The following is an 18,986-nucleotide window of genomic DNA, read 5'->3' as shown; positions in this document are numbered from 1 at the left end:
ATAGACCCGTTAGCCCCTAGGCAGACTTAATGCTATACTTTGGAAAAGGAAATGAAAGAGGAAGGAAAAGGAGTAATAAAGCAGATTGGAGCAATTCTGGTTTAGGACAAGTTCCCTCAGCCAGCCTTGTTTTTTATAAGTCAGGATATTCTGTTTCTTTATCTGCTCCAGGGCCAGCAACGATTTTGGCCAGTTTCAAACAGTATAATACAAACAGTGCTATTAAAAGGCACGTAAAATTAGTACAGACACATATAAAGTCTCCTGGATATGAGAAAACCTGAAAGTCCTGCGAATTGTGCTGTTGTCAGAGTTCAGCTGCCTCTAGGCAGCTTTCTTCCACAGCCACTTCTGGGCCATCTGCAGCACGTTCCTGTCTCCCTTCATGAGAATGAGAAGCTTGTTGTGAACATTCATTGCTGTAAGCAGACAGTGTTCTCAACACATGCTAGTAGAAGACTGAAAATTAGTATTTCCCCTGTGGACTTCCTTATCCCTCCTCCTCCTGTCCTTTGGAAGAGAGAGAAACTTTTCTTAAAAATTAAAAGAAGCTTTGCAGCCCTTAAACCCCATCCTCCTGGCTTTGAGGCTTCTCATGAGCCCCCCTAGCTAGCTTCACATCCTAAGAACAGAATCTGGATTTACCTCTATTTTCAGGCAGAAAGGTGGTTTCGCTTCCCAAAGCTCTGCGGAGGTTTACAGCCCCCATTCTACTTTGGGTCCTGTAAGCATACAAAGTCATGCTCTTGGACCTGAGAGTCACTTTCCAAATCTGGTAGCCAGCTTTCTCCTTTGTACAAGCAAGTCTGCATTTATCTTACCAAAGCGCAGGCTCCTAGGGGCAGTGTAAAAGTGGACATACAGGTAAGCAGGTTCCTCCTTTCACTGCTGAAGAGAGAGGCGTCAAAGAGAGAGATTAAGCTAGGAAATGCCTAATTCTCTCTGCTGATTTTGCAGGAGACACTGTGCTCCTGACTTGTACCTAAAATTAGGTAGGATGAATCCGGGTCACAGTGCCAGAGCTGGTGCCACTGGGCTGATGTCACATAGCAGCACTGGGAAGAGACTGTAAGGGTGTTTGGGAACTTTGGGATAGGCCCTCCTTTCCCAAAGTAAATGGTTATTCTAAGAAACCCCATTTTGGTGTACACAGTTTGAGACACCTTATGGAAATCTGACCCTGCTTAAAAATACTTAAAGGTATGCCAAGTTAAGCCTGTTTGCCTTAAAACTATGGCAAACAAGACCACTAGCTAATGTTTCAAAACATTACAGATTTTTAAGATGCTTAATCTGGATTAAAGAGGGAAATCTAGGATAATTTTGCATCACCATCCTCCTCTGCATGGTGCACCTGTCATTTGAGAGGGGCATGAACTACACAGGAAGAAAGATGGAAGATCTGCTTCTGAGTGCGTTTCAGACCAAGTTAGACCTCAGGTTAGGCCGCTCTGCAAATGCAGTACAGCTTCTGCCTTCTTTGGAGGAAGCTTATTCCAGCTACCGGAGGAGACAGAAGACCGGACCAGTCTGAACATGGGTCTGTTCTTCTTCGGCAAGTCCTGTGAGCCTAAAGATGCTTCCGTCCTATTGACTCCATGACAAGTTTCTGACGCAGTAAAGCAAAACTAGAGGAAAAGACATTTTTCCAAAGTGCTGCTATCTGCAAACAAGATGCCTCAAGAGACTAGAAAAGTGGGCTTTTCAGACCCACTGTCCCAGGAGCTGCTTGCCAGCGGGGAGTATGGCAATGTTCATCCTTCCACCAAAACGTGACCTGCTTTTCTCTCCACTGAGTCCCTTTTCCACCACTGCCAGACCAAGGCCGATTGATTATAACCACATGCTGAGCAGGAACTTGAGGAAGGGAGGAGAATTCCCTGTTCCCTTTCTCCTCTTCTCTAACACCACACAGTGCATTTGTTTTCAGCCGCTCAACATGGGCGTCCCACGTGTCCCCGTGTCTAGGACAGATCTTCTCATCTATTATCCAGGAACCAAGCTGTGGACATGGAAACAAATCAAACAGTCATAAAGTCATGGCTCCATAGAGCAGTGCTGAAATCTGCATTGATCTTAAACATCTTGAGCCATTTTGAGTAAATGGTACTGCGCACGGTCAATATGAGAGAAAGAATTGACTTTGTCCTTCATCCTACACTGTCAGACTTCCCTATTGCCCCTGCCTAGCCCATCTGCCCAAGCTACAGCACGGTTTGCAGACTGGCTCCTCCGAGTCAAACGCATACTGTGTCTAAATTATGCAGCTGCAGAAAGCACACTGACTTTAGGAGGCAGAACACACGTAATATTCCCTGCATATTTTGTCGCAAAGATAACAGAGAGAAGTGCAATCAGTAAATGTGCAGATCCATCTTCTGTTGTAAGTAAATCCACAAAATACCTAATGGCAATAAGCAACTCTTTAGTGAGCAGAAAGCACAGGAAACCTGCCTCAAGCCCATAATGCCACTTAACAAAGCAACAGATGAATGGAAATTTAGTATCTCCCTCTCGTTGGCTGCAAAATGTTAGGGATACTCAGGCCATTCTCGCGCAGTGCCGGAGGCAAACACCGCACTGTGCACTGTTCCCAGACAGAACAGAGACCTCTGTGCAGAACAGGATTCTCCTTGGTGGAGAAAACTCATCAGGAGCCTTTGGTTACTTGAGCCAGTAGAAAACACTGTTTTTTCTATTCGTACAGATGATAAGGACAGTCATGAATGAAAACCGCTGCAGTGCAAAACACACTGCGTAACTCAAATTACATTCAGTTGACCTGCAAGCGTCCTTCAAAGGAAGCTTGCCACTTGCTGCCCGACTAGCACTCTCCCCATCCCACGCAGGAATAGCCGAGAAGCGAAAGACACACAGCACATCACTGCCCCAAGGACAGCAGCAGTCGCCTCCAGAGCAGGCTTCAGAGAAAACACAACTTTCCTGCCCACTAGGCACCGCACCGCACACTTACCAGCGGCAGTTCTAGCTCAGCAAAGGCAAAAGACCTTGTTCTTCAGGAAGCTTTGATCCCAGAGGCAAGGGGTTTACTAGGGAAGTGCATTCTTCCTGCTGGGTAACTGCCGTGCCGCTTCAAGCACTATTTGACTCTCAAACCGCTTTTCTTATTTCCTCAGCCCTCAATTTCCCCGTTAGCTCCGAAGAAAACACAGGCTGCATTTGTCAGCTTGTTTCCAGCAGGCAGGAGAAAGGGAAAACGGAAAGCAATAAACTGCAGTATGTTGCTCTGCTGGATAAATCAGGCACCAAACAAATCAGCAACAATTTCTTTTAGGAAACTCTCCTGTCAATTATAATATACAACTTAAAAATGCTGCTGTTATTCAGCATAATTCCTGTGCTCAGAGGCCTCAGTAAAGACTTGTACTTCTCCACATTTCTGCCTAAATCCACATATCTCCATGGCATATTAAATGCACAGTCTTTCTGCATGGTCCAAGCTACTGCTGGCTACACACCTTCAGAAGCAGCCGTTTTCAGCAGGCCCTTCATAAACCTCTTTTGCCGGCTAATAAACCTGTAAGAGGAAAAGGCTCGGGGCTCTAGTGTCTCCGAATCTTATAGGACATGCATATAAAAATCAACACAACTTAAAATTTGGCAAATTCAGTGGATTCTAGTAGAAAAATTTGAGTACAAGTTAACTCAGGACATTTGGAAATTACTCTGGGGAAAAAAACGTCCTTCCCTCTAACCTGGAAACTCCTTTTGTATCCCAGGTTTTTCTTGAATTTTGTGTCTTAGTAATGGCAAGCAAATAAGTTCTTGCCATATGGGCAAGCCCAGACAAACCAAGGCAGAAACTTCATACTTAGGATACCTTGAGACAAAGAATCTGGTCAGAACCTCAGCTGTTATTAATTGATTTTCTTGATCATTGCTAGGCATCTTCACTACAATACGCAAATTTTGTTCTGGCTAGACTGCTGGCCACACTACCACGCATTTCTTTGAACATTACGGCAAAAACTGAGCCACAGCGAAGCCGTAGTTCCCTGAACATTGCAAGGCAGCAGCAGACAGCCACTGCCGGAATAAGCAGCCCCCTGCCCCTCTGCTGCAGAGAGCCGTCCCTGCGCCAGCATCGCTGCAGCCCCAGCACAAGGAACGTGCAGCTGTGTGCTGGACCCGGCGGGAACTCCTCCGGGTTGAAACGCATCCGGCAGAACAGAAATGTTCTCTCTCAAATTCTTTTGCCTCTACACGCTGCTGCCAAGCCCCCTTACCCACGTCAGGGTTTGAGAAGCACCGGTGCAAGCTGTGCACACCCCTCGTCTCGGACTCAGCCGAGTCCTCAGTTTGGCATTCTCTACAGAAGACCCAGCTGCATACCATAAATCCTGGAAAGCATCTGCTTTCTTGCACAAAAATCCTATCTGTGGCCAGAAACTGAAAGGGTCTGGATCATATCTTGTTCCACGCTGTCTGGGGGGAAAAAGAAAAAACAGCTAATTATGGCCTTCACCAACAAAGCAAACCTACAGCCCATCTAGAGCTTCTCATAACTCTTAAACCCACTAGTACGCTATAAACCATCACCAGCACCACTGTGCAGCACAGGAAGAGACGCTAACGGGCTTAAGTGAACACGGGCATTTTTATACCTTTTCTGTTACCTGATCAGACTAAAATATTGACTCAGGGCTGGTGCTGCTTTTCCCCAGACAAGGAAGTCTGTCGGCACAGCAGAGTGAACTGAACTCAGATTCCATTTGAGCAGCGATGGCAGCACTTAAGACCATCTTCTCTGGAAATGTTCTTGCCACTAAATATTAACAAAACCTTTATATCAGAGGTCTGTGGGGTTTGAAAAGAAAAACAATATGTATGGAAGGAGACAAGCAAAGCAAGAGAAGCTGGGAAAGAATCATAACTAAGTGGTAAATGAAAGGAGTGATTTATCTGAAGAGGGTGTCAACAGATGTGCTGGTATATTTTCATGAGCGACAAATAAGCAGAAAAGGAGGAATAGGATAGATACTGAGAGAAAGCAGAGGGGAGAAGGAGGAGAAGTGCAGCAGGAGGAGAGAAAAAAGTGCCTTAGATAGCGAGGGGGCACTCTTCAGGACAGAACTAGTAGAAGAGTCACTTCCACGAGCGGGAGCCGTCACCTCTCTCACACCAAGTGCAGCTCTGCAACTCTCAAACCCTCCCAGTGCTGCTATATGCCAACCAGTGATAAATAACGAAGGCCTACACAAAAACCAGAAGGCACTCGCGCTGAAGCACTGCTGAGATTTTAAGGCGCAACACTGGGACTAGGTAATAGCTGCGCCAAAACCCCTCGTCTGTCGTGTAGCTTGTCACATATTTTCAGCTGATTTGTCAAAAGCACTGCGTTTGGCTTAACGCCTAACAACCTCCCGTTCCTCCCATTAAACGGGATCAGACCCGTGCCAGGGGCTCGTGCATTTCCATCCAGTGTCCTCGTGTTTCCGACGGGGCCTGACCAGCGCTGACAGCACATTCAGGGTGTTACCCACAGGAACAACACACTCCCCGAACAAACTCGTACACACGTAACGCCAATGCGACCAAGTGCAAACTCAGAATAAGCCTCGTGTCTTCCCTTCCCTCCTCTCCCATAAGCAAGGACTTTCTTCAGCAGGAAAGGTGAGGAAGGCACGCCAGGAAATGTGAACCCATGTCACTCGTTATTTCTTATGATAAACTATTCGGAGACGTTAGGATATTTTTCAGAACTCTGCTGTAGATCCTGGTGCCAACAAAACCAAACATGTGACAAACCTGGGACTTGAGACCTGTGTATCAATGAAAAGCAATTTGCAGACTTGCTGCCTTAGTTTTCCCCCTTAAATGTCCCACATTCAGCACACTTTGTTTGGACTACTTTTGCAATAGCTACAGGGGGAGGCACTGTTCTCACAAGCAATTTCTGGTTTTGGCACCCCAGCGAAAATATTTTCAAAGAACTCAACATTCAGAACGTGGGCGTTCCAGTCTTTGACACGATCGGGCAATCCGCTTAATGGGCCTCCACCCGGACACCTCCAAAGCTGGACAAATAAAACATATGGACACTGCTAAAGGCTGCCCACAAAGAACGGTCTGCATGATTTATCTCCCAGTGCTCTTCCAGACCTAAGACAAATCACAACGGTAGTTTTCAGGCAACTTTTTTTTTTTAGCATTTGCCCTGAATACCTTCCTTGACAAGAAAATAATATTCTTCACCAGAGAGCATCTCACTTTTTCTTTCCTATTCAAGACCATATAAATGGTACTGCACAGACATTTAACCATTCCTGTTGCTCTTCTTTTCCAGATTAACAAATTAGGGTACAGAGAAATTAAATAAATTCACGAGGTCACCTAACAAGTCAAGACCAAAGCAAGAGATAGGACTATAGAGGCCTTTCTAATTGTTACACTACGATTGAGAAAATAATTTTGCTTAGAATCTGCTTAAGGAAGGAAATAGCTTCTAGCTAAAGAATTTGCATCTTGGCTTATATAAATGAATAAATCAGAGTCAGTGGCTTTTACTTCTTCCTACATTTCACTGTTATCTTGGATTTTATATTCAAATGACAGTGTTCTGACTAAGTTCAATGAAAAGCATTTTCATTCTTCAGAGCAATTACTTCATTTAAACTAGTGCTTCAGTTAACCAAAATGCTTTTTTTTTTTTCCAGTGGGCAACTTCACTTGGAGACATTACTGATTTTCTGAAGGATTATTTAACGAAATTTAATAGAAGTGTCTTTGATTCATTCTTAATCAACTTGTAAACTTTTCATTTTTAGAAACATATTAGGAAAACCTTTAATTTCATATTTGCTTTTTTATTTATTCAATTTAATTTCAGTCTTGCATTTAAGTACTGCTATACTCCTCAAAATATTAAAAATCATATAACCCAATTATTATTATTTAAAATCGTTGCACATTTAGAGCAAAATATTTCAGTTAACTCTAAAAAGTATTTGATATTCTAATTACAAGAACCTCTTGGAATGAAACCAGAATGTAAAGGGTCAGCTTACTGTAATTTTCAACTGTTAAAGGAATTTTGAATTAGAATATAAGTAGCAGCTTCCAGTGAATTTTTCTCAGCAAAGTATCAACACCTTTGAAAAATGGAGAAAAATGAATGAAAGTATTCTCATAGTCTTAAATACACCAGTAGAAATGTTCCACTCAGTCATGAGAGAGAGAAAGAAAAGATGCGAGAGCCTTTGATCACCCAAATGCAAAGCCAGATCACAGAAATGCTGACTTTATCTGAAGCACTGAGACTCAAGAGTTACTGTCTAGCTACCCACGACTGCTCCCACCAACAGCAAGTCACCCACCTGGGGCAGCACGCGGTTTTCCTCCTCCAGCTGTCTCCCTCTTGCCTCCAGCTGCCTAACATAGGACAAGGCTGATTCTAAAATTAAAAAGAAAAAAACTCTCATTATCCACAGAGATCTGCTTGTGTAGACTAGTGCCAGAGCCTGTGCCACATGCTGACTTGTGCTCGCAGCAGCCGCCTTCTCTTAAAATCCCCTTAAACATGCAGCTCTGTTCCTCTCAAGGGCACTGCAAATAATGCTGGTACTAGAATTAATCCAGTTCTTTGTCACTTCTGATTCTAAACTACTGCACTTTAAAACAATATTTATAGTCCCTTCTCAGACAAAGGAAATCTTACAGAAAGGCAACACAGACTTGATTTCTTCTATCCCACACCCCAAGCTCTGTGAGCTTGGACAAGAGCAATGCGTTCTTCTACAGGGTCACCACTTCAAAACTCAGAAAGAGAAGACTGTCTTCTGCTGGCAGATGCAGCCAAAGAGGTCCCTCCACACCAGGAAGCGGAGGGCTGGTGCAGCACATGCAGACTTCCCATGCAAGCAGTGATCTAGCCTGCAGGGAATACCACAGCTAGCCAGCACGGAGGCACAAGGTATAGCCTGGGCTGGGAATCAGGTGCATTGTCCTGGCTTTAGCCTGTGCTGGGAATCAGTTGTGTGCATCTCCAGGGTCCTGAGAGAGCTTTGAGTCTGGCTGATAGAGTGCACAACCGCCTGAGACACAGCATCCTTACAACTATTATTCCTCGTGCAAGCTAGGGCAGCACCGTACTAGCATACGCTCTCGTAAAGCTGCTTGGCTGCAGAGCAAAATCCCACCCACCCTACTCACGAGTAACATCACTGGCCTTCATAAGATAAATCGATTGATTATGGAGAATAACATTTCCCGTGGATATGAGTACTAAAAGAGCATCTGAATGTTTCAATCAATGGTCTTATTTCCCCCTGGAAAATGAGTCACGGTCTGTTCCGTTCCCAAGAATTTACTGTAAGAAGAGTAGATCCAAGATCCATCGCTAGAAGCATCTGAGAGGTCTTGTATCATGCATTTTGGGGGGCACACAGAAATTCTGCCATTAAAATACTGTACCTAGAAAAAATACATGCCTGGGAAAGTAGTTGGTCACTGTAAGAGAAAAGACCTCTTCGCCAATACAGAATCACTGCTATGACTCTAGGACCTCCTCATACTTAGGTGCAAGTCCACCATGGATTGACTCCTGACTCAACGATCCATTAAACTTTCTTTGAGATGTCAATTCCATTAATTTATATGTACTCACACTACCATGTAACTAGTGTACAAATAGAAACAACTACATCTCTGATGTCTAACTGTATGGAATCCATCGGTGTCAGGGCAGTACTGGCAGTTGATATCAACCTGCAAAGCTGCATTGACACCAGAGCAGTTCTCTGATATAAATTATCAGATGAATTTGTGTACCCTTCTCCTCTGATATCTAAATCACCGTGCCAGCCTGCCCATAAAATAAAAGTGACAGGACATGAGGTGTCACTTATTGCTCTTGTGAGACTGCAGCAGGCTAAAATATGCACGCACAGATAGTGCATGCGAATTTACAGAGCATGAGGACAACAGACAGAAATTTCTCAAGAACGATTACTGCACAGCAAGGCACTGCATTAAAAATAGCATTGTACAACAAAAGGGAAAGAGGTAATCTGAGGTTCTGTGTGCTCTACGGCATAACGATTTTCATAGCTAGTGATGGGTGCATCTCTGGAGAGCTGCTAAGCCCGGGTCGGACGAGCACTTAGAAAATTAACAGCTTATTCAATTAACTATAGACGACAGGGTCCCTCCCATCAAATCAGCTCCTTTCCCAGCAGTAGCGCTTCTGCGAGGAGCTGTAGAAGCTTCCTCACTGGTATGGCCATTAGTGTTGGCAATAGCTCCCAGCACATTTCTTTTCTCCTCTCCGTTGTTTTCTACAGAAGACGGTTTTTTGTGCAACCACCTTTTCTGAGGGACTGAAGTAGGGGCTTTCGTCGGCACTAGCAATCTCCCAATTTGTTGGTTACAATTCTGCTGCTATGTCAGCTTGGGCACCAAGCTCACATTCAAGTCCAACTTCCCTGTTATCCACATCTGACAACACATTGACTAATACCCCAGCTCTGCCCGGGTGGAAGCCAGCCAGCTTTCCTGGCCCCAAAATCCAGGGGCAGGGCGGGCACTGATTTGCACATGGGGGCACAATTGCCTCAAGCTAATCGGATCCACAGGCCTGAGCCAAACCCGAGCACAGCTACAAAAGCAGTATAACATACCCCCGGCGACCCCTTCAGAGCATGCCGGGCTCACCAGCCTAGTTCATGCAAGCTCCCTTCTGAATTCCCATTAACTCCGAGGCATTTTCTGTGTTACCATTTATTAGTTCCGTATATGCTGCATAGCTCTCGGCAAAGTTTGCCTCTCAGTTTTATTCCTTCACTTATATGTTGGAGTCTAGCGCTGAGATGTCTGCTGCCTCAAAAAAGACAGCTCCACTGTCAGCTCAGAACCTCACAGTGCCAGTTTACACCAGCTGAGGATCTGGTCTAAAATCTCCTGGGGTTTTAACCCTTTTAAAGTGTGAAACATTTGTTTAAATTTCCTTTTGTAATCTGATGAAAACTGAAAATTAGGTCAGCTACCAAAGGCCTGATCTAGCAAATCCTTATTTATGTGAGGATTCTTGACGTATAGGCTAGATGCATATATATTTCAGTATCTGTTAATGTATTTCTACTGTGATGCTATGCATGAGCTTAGAGGAAAGGGAGAGTGGAAAAGGCAGTCAAGGACACAAGAGAACGAGGAATTGAAAACACATAAGTGAAACGCTGTCATCAGTGGTGTCGACAGCAAACCATCCCCAAAAAGTTGCATCGTAAAAGTATTTATGGAAGGGACTATAAAATCCATCTCTTCTTAACTAGCCTGGAGACCAGTAAAGAGCCCTAACTAAATGTAGACCTTAAACTGCCTGCCAGAAAATGGTCGCCTGTTGTCGCTCTCCTTGTTGTTCCAGGCAAATTTTCACATGAAAATTAAGCAAGTTTAAACTGAGGCACAACGAACTGATGATCACAATGCTTTATTTTCAACAAGAATATGTATCTGACCTGAAAACAAATGTCTCCCAAAGTCAAGGAGAACAGAAACATAGCATTTCTTCATAACATTATTGTTATCTGACATTAAAGCATTTTATAAGATGCTACAATATATCAGGCAATCACTGCTCTGAAAAATAACCTGCGCAAACAGGATTTTTCAGCTGATGTCATTAGTCACAAAACCTTTTCTGTTTTATCCTTCCCAAGTAGATTTATTTCATATCTATAATTTTCACACAACTGCAAGTACACATAAAAGCCCTGCATTACTTGCCAGATCTTAAATTTGAGTAGTAGACTGCTTATATACAAACTTCCAAATACAGCTCTAAAGGGAGCTCCCTCTCTCTAAAATACAAAAGGAAAAAACGGTATTTGTATTAACACTATAAAAGCTCTAGTATTGTATTCCGAGTAACAGCACAAAACTGTTAACTGTGTTGAGATCAAATGCAGATAAAAACAGACAATTAATTTGGGTCAACATCTCAACAAGATCTGACCACAGAGACATGACACTGTGGTAGCCAAATTACCAGTTTCATCAACTACGGGCTTCTTGGTTGCATTATTTGTGCTCCTTCCAGGCTTCCTTTGCTAAGCAGAAGTTTTACTGAAATAACAATTTTGAACAATTTCCATTCTCACAACCAGATTTATGCTGAATAAATTAATGCTCCTACATTAATGCTCCTAAATTATATCACTATCTATTAAAGATGGAAAAAACTCCCATTCTCATATTCTTTCCCAAATATTTCTTTACACATTGCTCCTTCGGGATACATCCACACCGCTAAAGTCACCCACTCTTAGGCCAAGGGGTTCACAGTGGCTCTCATCCACACCAGTGCGGCCTGCCCAAGTCCACGCTCAGTGAGTTTGTTTGCCCCTAGGGCTCTAAGCCACAGATCCCTGCATGTTTTCTTCAGTGCAAAGCATCTGGAATAATGTGAGGAACATGTCCCGTCTTACTGGAACGGTGTTTTTAAGCATGCAGCATGGTATGTATGTGGCACATGACACGACAGAGTGGGAGGTGTACAACGCATGCTGGGAAAGTGTCAGATCACGCAGGGTGAAGGAGGTTAAACGTGACATGGTCTTGTCTATAACAGCTGTAGAAAGCAGTTCCCAGAATAAAATATCCCCAGGTTTTGTCTCAGAGAGAACTAATCGGTTCACTCCAAAAAAGAGCTTGTGAAGAAAACCTGCAATAAACATGATCAGAAGACCAGGAGCAAACCAAAGAACTAAGTTATAGGACTATTAATTTACCATTAGTGTAGTCTAAGTCTTATTTCAGTGACAAATAATATTCAAATTCATTTGATCTTTCTAGTGGAAAAAAACGGAAAAAACTTTGCAATTTCACCAAATGAACTTCCACAGTTTAGCTTCCCATGCTCTTAAGATGATTGCAAATATGATCATTGTGCAGTGCTTCATTTCAGGAATGAAACTCAAATTCTTTTCCAAATTATTATAGAGACAATAATATCTTGCTTTTAGTGAAATTCAGTGACAACCTGCTCTTTCTCCAAATCCATCATTCTAACATGTTATTAGAGAACATCAATATTGATGTAGCTGATCTCTTTTTCTTTTGACATCCACACTCTTGAAGCTGGTAGATATTTTGGGCTTATGTCAAACTGTATCAGACCCGTATGTTGCTGCCAAGGGCATATTTGTGCCTTGGCTTTACCCATTTTTTGTGTGTCCATGCCTGATCTCACTCTATTAAATACCTCATAATGTTCTTTAAGCTAGATTATCCTCTGCTCTTTTAGAATGGTTGAAGATGTCACATTAAATTCTAACTTTCTAAAGACAGATTCCCTTCTCTTCTGTTTTTTTTTTTTTTCTTTTTCCTCTTTTTAAGGCCAGTATTAAAAAGGCATTGATCCAGTGACAAGTAAAGCCAAAAAAGACTTTTCTGTTCCACATCAGGGTTAGCCCTGAGGACGTGCACGTGAGCCTGGCTCCCTTTGGAGACCAGCCTTCCTAGCCCGCACGCTCGCTGCGGCACCTCTGTCCACGCTGCAGAGCACAGCTGGGGGAGAGTCCCCAGCACGCCGGCAGCCTCTCACAAACAAGCTTTCACGCTGCAGAGCTGCACACTCGCCTTCTCTTCCTGTTCCACCCCTGTCCCCCCAGTCCAAGTCACACCAGGCACAGACTCCCCATACCTCACAGGAGAGCTCACCCACCCTCCCCAGAGCGTCCCCGGTCTCCACCCTTCAGCACTTCTGGCTCTCTGCGTTCCTGACTTTCATCTGCTCCGGCTGGTGCCAAGGCAGGGATCCAGCATGGCAGGATGAGCTGCTCCTTACTGCAGCTCCACTCTTCCAGAGGAGATGGCGGTAACGTTTCAGCCCTTCTTTAGAGGAAGGCAGCAGGGTGCACTGCAACGCAAAGACGCCAGCCACGCTGGGCCGCAACGCAGCAGTGTTGAGACACCCGCAGCATCCTGCCGTTGCGAACTCCCTCTGGTAAATGGGGTCACGTAGATGGGGGTAACTAGCGTAAAGCCTTGCACTGCCCAGGCACTGAGGTGATGGAGGCTGTGGAGATACAGAAATAGGATGCTATCAGCTCTGAGCAGGCTCCTTACCAAGGGGTCGACTACTAACCAGCTGGTACTAGCAAGTAAAATGTCAGTACCGCAACACTAGACTGGCATGGAGTTATTAAAAATGAGCCGCCCTTAGGACAGCACAAATAGGCACTATGCCTGGAATAATACTGGAGATTGAGATGATGGGTTACTCAGAGCATGCTAGCTTCCCAAACTGCACTCATATATTCCTCACAGGTGCGAGCATCTCAGTCAAAGCAAAGGACACTAGCTGATGGTCTTGTGGACTGAATGGCCTTACAGGACGGTTTGTGATCAACTGCTGTTGGTTGTACCAAGTCTCATGATGCCAGGATGCTAAGCAGGTCTCCTGTTTACCCATTTGGAGAAGCAAGGTCCTTTTTTCCCCTCCAAATAAAGTGGTGCTTTCTAAGTAGCCCCACAATTTTCAGGTCTTAAAAAGATAACTAGAAAACACAACTGTCACCATTGGCACAGGTACCATCACTTCTACCATCATAAAATTTGAGCGAAGAAGAAGAAACAGGATGTTTTGGGCACCACTTTTCTCATATAGTCATGATAAACCACGGAGAAAAGTGATGCAGGGCTGGGGATTGCAAGGCAGCGTGCTCTGGCAGTTTACAGGGTAACTAATCTGTTCATTTTTCTGCGGCGTATGTGAAATTGCATATATTGGATAATAAAAGAGCCAACTTCTGTTTCTCTTATCTCTATTACAACCCAAATATTACATTGAGAAAAACAAATTATTAACAACATTAAAACATCCGAAGTAACCAAAAAGATTTGGAAAGCCTGCAGGCTTCAGTCCACAGTATTCCCCATGACCATTTCTGAACTGCAACAGCTGCAGCATCTTCCCCTCATAGTTCCCCTGCAGAGCTTGACTCAGACTCTGTTCCAACATCCCAATTTTTGTTAGCTCTGTCCTTGTCACTTCACCTCCTCGTTTACTAGAAGCTACTCTAGGGCCTGCTCCTCTAGAAACCGGTGCACTCCCCACTCATGCTGATTTGTGAGCTCTGCACTCGAGGCAGCAGCTCAAAATCCCCACAGCAAGCAGCATGTGGACATGGAGTTGTTAGACTCACAGTCGCCACCCTTTGCTATGTGACAGACATCTAAGTAATGCACTCTCTTAAGCAGACATCTGTCCACCTGATCCTGCTCTCCCAGCTCCAAATAGGTTCACACGAACACTTTTTTTCCAAAAATCATGTTCCCTGTAACCTCCCTTCTCAGAACAATGTTTAACCAGGACGCCAATATCTTCTTCCAGCCAGCTGATGCGACAGTCTCTTAAACAGGCTGGTAAAGAGAAGACGAGCGGTGCAGAAGATGTGTGGGGAGTAAGAGAGCCCACACTGATGAAATGGGCATGATCTGGCAGGTCGTTTCTGGCACCCTGGAGCTAATGGAAGTTACAGAGACAAGGGGGGGTACAAGGTACAGGCAAATGTGGGACAGCACTGGAGAACTTCCTAAAACATGAGGACCTTTACCCAGCTATTAGCTCCTCGTGAAACAGATAGATCAGAATCCCATACAAAGGAAAAACTCAAGGGTTCAACCTATACTTCTACTTGTTCAAGAGAGCTTGGGCGCCAAGCGCAATAAGGCAGGTGGAAGGGATATTATCTAATGCCTTTACATTTGAGGTAAAGTAAGGGTAGAAGATGTAATACCTCTAGTACTGACATAAGCTCGGAAAATAATCCATTAAAACTGCTTCAACTCAAGAACTAAAACTCTGTTTTTCTGGATTTTTAAAAAATGTTGATTCCAAATATACTAATAATAGTTCTCTGCAAAAACTGACCACTAGGTATCTACATACCGCCTTTTGATTAACTCTAAACAATAAATCATCACTGCAGAAGATACTAGTTGCTTCACTGATATTAAAAGAAGGTTAGAGTTTCCTAACTTTGAAGAAAAACTGTAATACAGTGGATAAACAAAGCAGACAAGCCACAATAAGAGAGAAAATCCTCCAAGATGAAAATACTTGGAGGCTGGAGGTATTGGGAGAAAAGTAGAACACTGTTTGCCTTGATCCTAGGCATTTACTTATGGCCACTGTTGGAGACAGGATGCTAGGCCAGACAGAAAGCCGGTGTGGAGCAGCAGGCTCTCCTGATGGCCAGAAAACAGAAGAAGACGATTTCATGAGAATGCAAACATCACCTTGGTTCTGTTAACAACAACATTTTTTGCTTGGAAGACCAAGTGACGCTTCGTAAAACAGAAATACGTGCATTTATCACAGTGTGCCTCTACCACTTAGATGTGCCTATGCTTGCAAGTCAGATTTAAAACAGATTTCCATGCTTATAAGGGCATTTAGGTGGAACTTGGACTTCCACATCAAAAACTCTAACCTTGAAAAAAATCTGCTTAAACACCATCTCCAAGCTCCTTGGTCACATCCCATTTTAAACTGTAAAATTTGCCAGGGAACCTGTTGCGCCTCTGGACTTGCCTAAAATGGCTCCAGCTTGACAGAGCAAAGGAGCTCCGAGTGGAGCTGGCACCTCAGGCAAACGTTCGACACACCAAGCCTCAGGCTTGGTGGGAGAGGAAGGGACCGAGGCAGAGCGGATAGTCCTTCCCTTGCTGGTCGACCATGCAAAGAATTAATTGGAGACTAAGGTAAAAACAGAGCACAAAAGGGACAGCGAAGCTATCATCCTAAGAGTCTGGTCCTCAAAAGCAAGGCGGGGAAGAGACCTACTTCTGCATTTCAGAAGAGACAGAGCAGGCTGCAAGCAGATGGGTGCAGGACTACCTTCCCCCTCTGCCCTTCCCGGCAGCAGCCCCCGGGCCGGGCCCCCTGCGCCGAGCGGGGGCTCAGCCTTCCCGTCGTTTCGGGCCACCGTGCCGAGACGCCCAACTAACTTCATAGACTGCAGACCGAGGGGAACAATGTGCGGACCACAGGCGTCTCTTCTTCCGCCCTTCAACGGCGCTAGCCCTCGCCAGTAAATATCCCCGACAAATAACACCTCCCCGGCAGAAGGAAGCTGTGCCAGCGTCATTTCTAGTATTTGCTTTTCTTCTAAATGCACCGACTCAGGCTCTCGTAATACACAGAAAATTGTGAAGATGCGAGCTCTACTAACACAGAACAATAAATATTTTAGACAGTAGTACATTTATGCAATCCTGTTGCATTACATACACTGGATTTCCCTGTGATCCTTCCTGCTGCTAGAACACCTGTATTCAGCACAGTAAAAGCGGAACCACTTGATTTTTACTTCACATTATATATATATATAATATAAAATATAATAGAAATGTAATATATGTATAATATAAAACACATACACGTATTTGTGTTTTCATCACCAACTACTGTATCAGTAATTTCTTCAGACACCATAAGAGCTCTCTAGTTTGTGTCAACAAGCACAGCCCCCCCCCAAGTAAAGGGCAGCTGGCACCAAGACCAGAGGCATTAAATTGTCGCTGGCGTCAGGACCGTGGATGCTGACCCCAGTTTGAAACCTGCCTTTCTGAGTAAATCCCAGGTCATCTTCATTTCTTTATGTCAGATGTAACCGCTTCAGGAAAAGGGACTGCCTCGGGCGATGTGTCTGCATGCTGCCTGTCCCAGCAGAGCTGCGATGCTGCCTGGCCCCATACACAGGCAGCGAGTAAACCACCAGCCACCAAGGCAAGTTCCCTAAGGAGACGCCTGCGACCTGCCCCGGTTCGGCAGCCTGGCCTTGGCTAACAGCCGAGCAACGTCCCGGCTAATCCAGCGGTAACTCTCACGCTTTCGCAATGATTAATGTAGTGGGCATATCTATACTGCGAGTGTTGTAGTGCTCTACATACAGTACTGTACGTGTGCATACGGTGAATGTATTCACACTGTGAATGCTGACATCCGCTGTAAATCCACTGTTGCTGACATGGATTTATTGTTTAATAAATTACGGGTGGGATTTTGAAAGGCAGCCAATGCCCGCTCTGTTCTCCTTGAAGTTACCAGGAAAAGTCTCTCTTGACTTCAGCGGAAAAGTTAGAGGAACACTCAGAATTTTTTTTAAATCCTAACTTACATGGAGATGTAAAAGCTTACAAAATGGGTATACACAAATGTAAATTGCTCAAACAATTCTTTAAATTTACCTCAGAAAATAATTTTGCAGTTTGCAGGTATTTCACTTCAAAGCCACAGCAGACATGAAAGTCAAAAGGAGCAGAGAGAGAGAACTGAGATTCATGACTCTCTTTGTTTCTTAAATCTGGACATAATGCATAATGTTTGAGTCTTAACCTACACCTGAAGTATAACACACGGCAGCACAATGTTTCTTACAGCAAAAGGAGCTATATCTTGTAGCAGTAACTTATAAAACTTAAGTAACATGAATAATTAAGAGGCGATTAACAGAAATATTAAATAAATAATATGTTGCATTAAAATAGCATCACATATAGGTTTTAAAACTCTTAACAGAGAGTGTAAGGAATAGTAAAGCACTCAGAGCAAATAATTTTTACCTTCACCAAATAATCTAACGGTTTAGTGTGTTTAAAGAACTACCATATACCCGGACTTTCAACATGACAGAATCTGAGAGGCTGTATACAGTTTTCTGTACTTAGAAGAGGAAGTACCATATCCTAATGCTACAGACATTCTTCCCAAACACTGGGTTTTCTTAAGGGCAACTTACAACAGCAGTTTTGTTAAATAAATAAGGATCAAAATTGCTACCTTTGGTCATGCTGAGCTCCCTTTACTCAGGACCTGATCGTGCACGTAAACTCAAGGTTGGCATGAAGAGCAAGTACAAAGCCTTGGCTGCGCACCACAGCTCACAGGACCAAAGCCCATCAGGACAAAACCCCATTTCCTCAAGAAATGCCCAATTCATTTCAGAAGTATCTCCCATCCAAACACTAACACACGCACCTAAGCGTGATCCTAAGTACCTGCGCATTTAGGTACATCCAAGAAGCCATATCCCAGTGAAGAATAGTCTCTGTCATACTCCTGAGCCCTTTCACCGCCTACATGAAAAAGAGTCGACGTCAGCATCTGCAATTGAAACTGAACGAATAGGATTTGCTTGCCCTTGAGGCAAAGGCAATAGTTATAAGAATCTAGCAATTAATTATTACTAAAATGACTTCTTGCATGAGCCTCTGCAAAGGTATTAGTTAAATGAGGGGCGTTTAAATTACAGTGAGACACTTGCAGATTCATAGTTATTTGGATGTGATAGCTCTCAGTAAATGCTGTCTGTTGTAAATCATGACAATGGAATATATTGCAAAAGATACTAAGGAACAGATGACATCTGAAACCAGCAACAGTTTCAAATCGCACACGGTGGACAGATGTCTCTGTATTTCAGCGGTCACCTTCTCAAATTATTCTTCGGACCATAATACTGAGCTCTCAATAGGCAGAGCATCTCCTATCTGCAAGCGCATTCATTTTATCAATCATCTGATTTGTGGCATTTGTGGCACCTTCTATTACCACCCATCATGAGACACACTATCCTTCAAACATTGTTACATTGTCAGCACTTTTGTACAAGATGACTTTTAATGTCTTTTTCTTTGCTTTCCCTGTAAAGAATTAAAGATGAGGAAGGTGAAAAAAACATTCCACTTACCATATCTTTTCGTAAAACTCTGATCAACTGCTTTTCGTGTAACTTCTAAAATGTGCCTTTTATTATTAATTCAGTGGATCAGAGAGCTCCTGTAAGACCTTCAGAGACTCTCTAGAACTACGTGCAGTTTACAAGCTTTAAGCACGTGTAGTATTAGACAGCTGCAACGGTTTATTCGGTTTGGGGCATTCATTTTTTCCCCACATATGCAAAACGGTCACCTCCAAGATCACAACGCCTCTCACCTACTGCCCACAAAAACTGCACGCT

The sequence above is a fragment of the Apteryx mantelli genome, chromosome 3, assembly GCF_036417845.1.
Source record: "Apteryx mantelli isolate bAptMan1 chromosome 3, bAptMan1.hap1, whole genome shotgun sequence".
Taxonomy (NCBI): Eukaryota; Metazoa; Chordata; class Aves; order Apterygiformes; family Apterygidae; genus Apteryx; species Apteryx mantelli.
The sequence above is the reverse complement of the archived record's forward strand: the minus strand, read 5'-3'. Positions refer to the sequence as shown.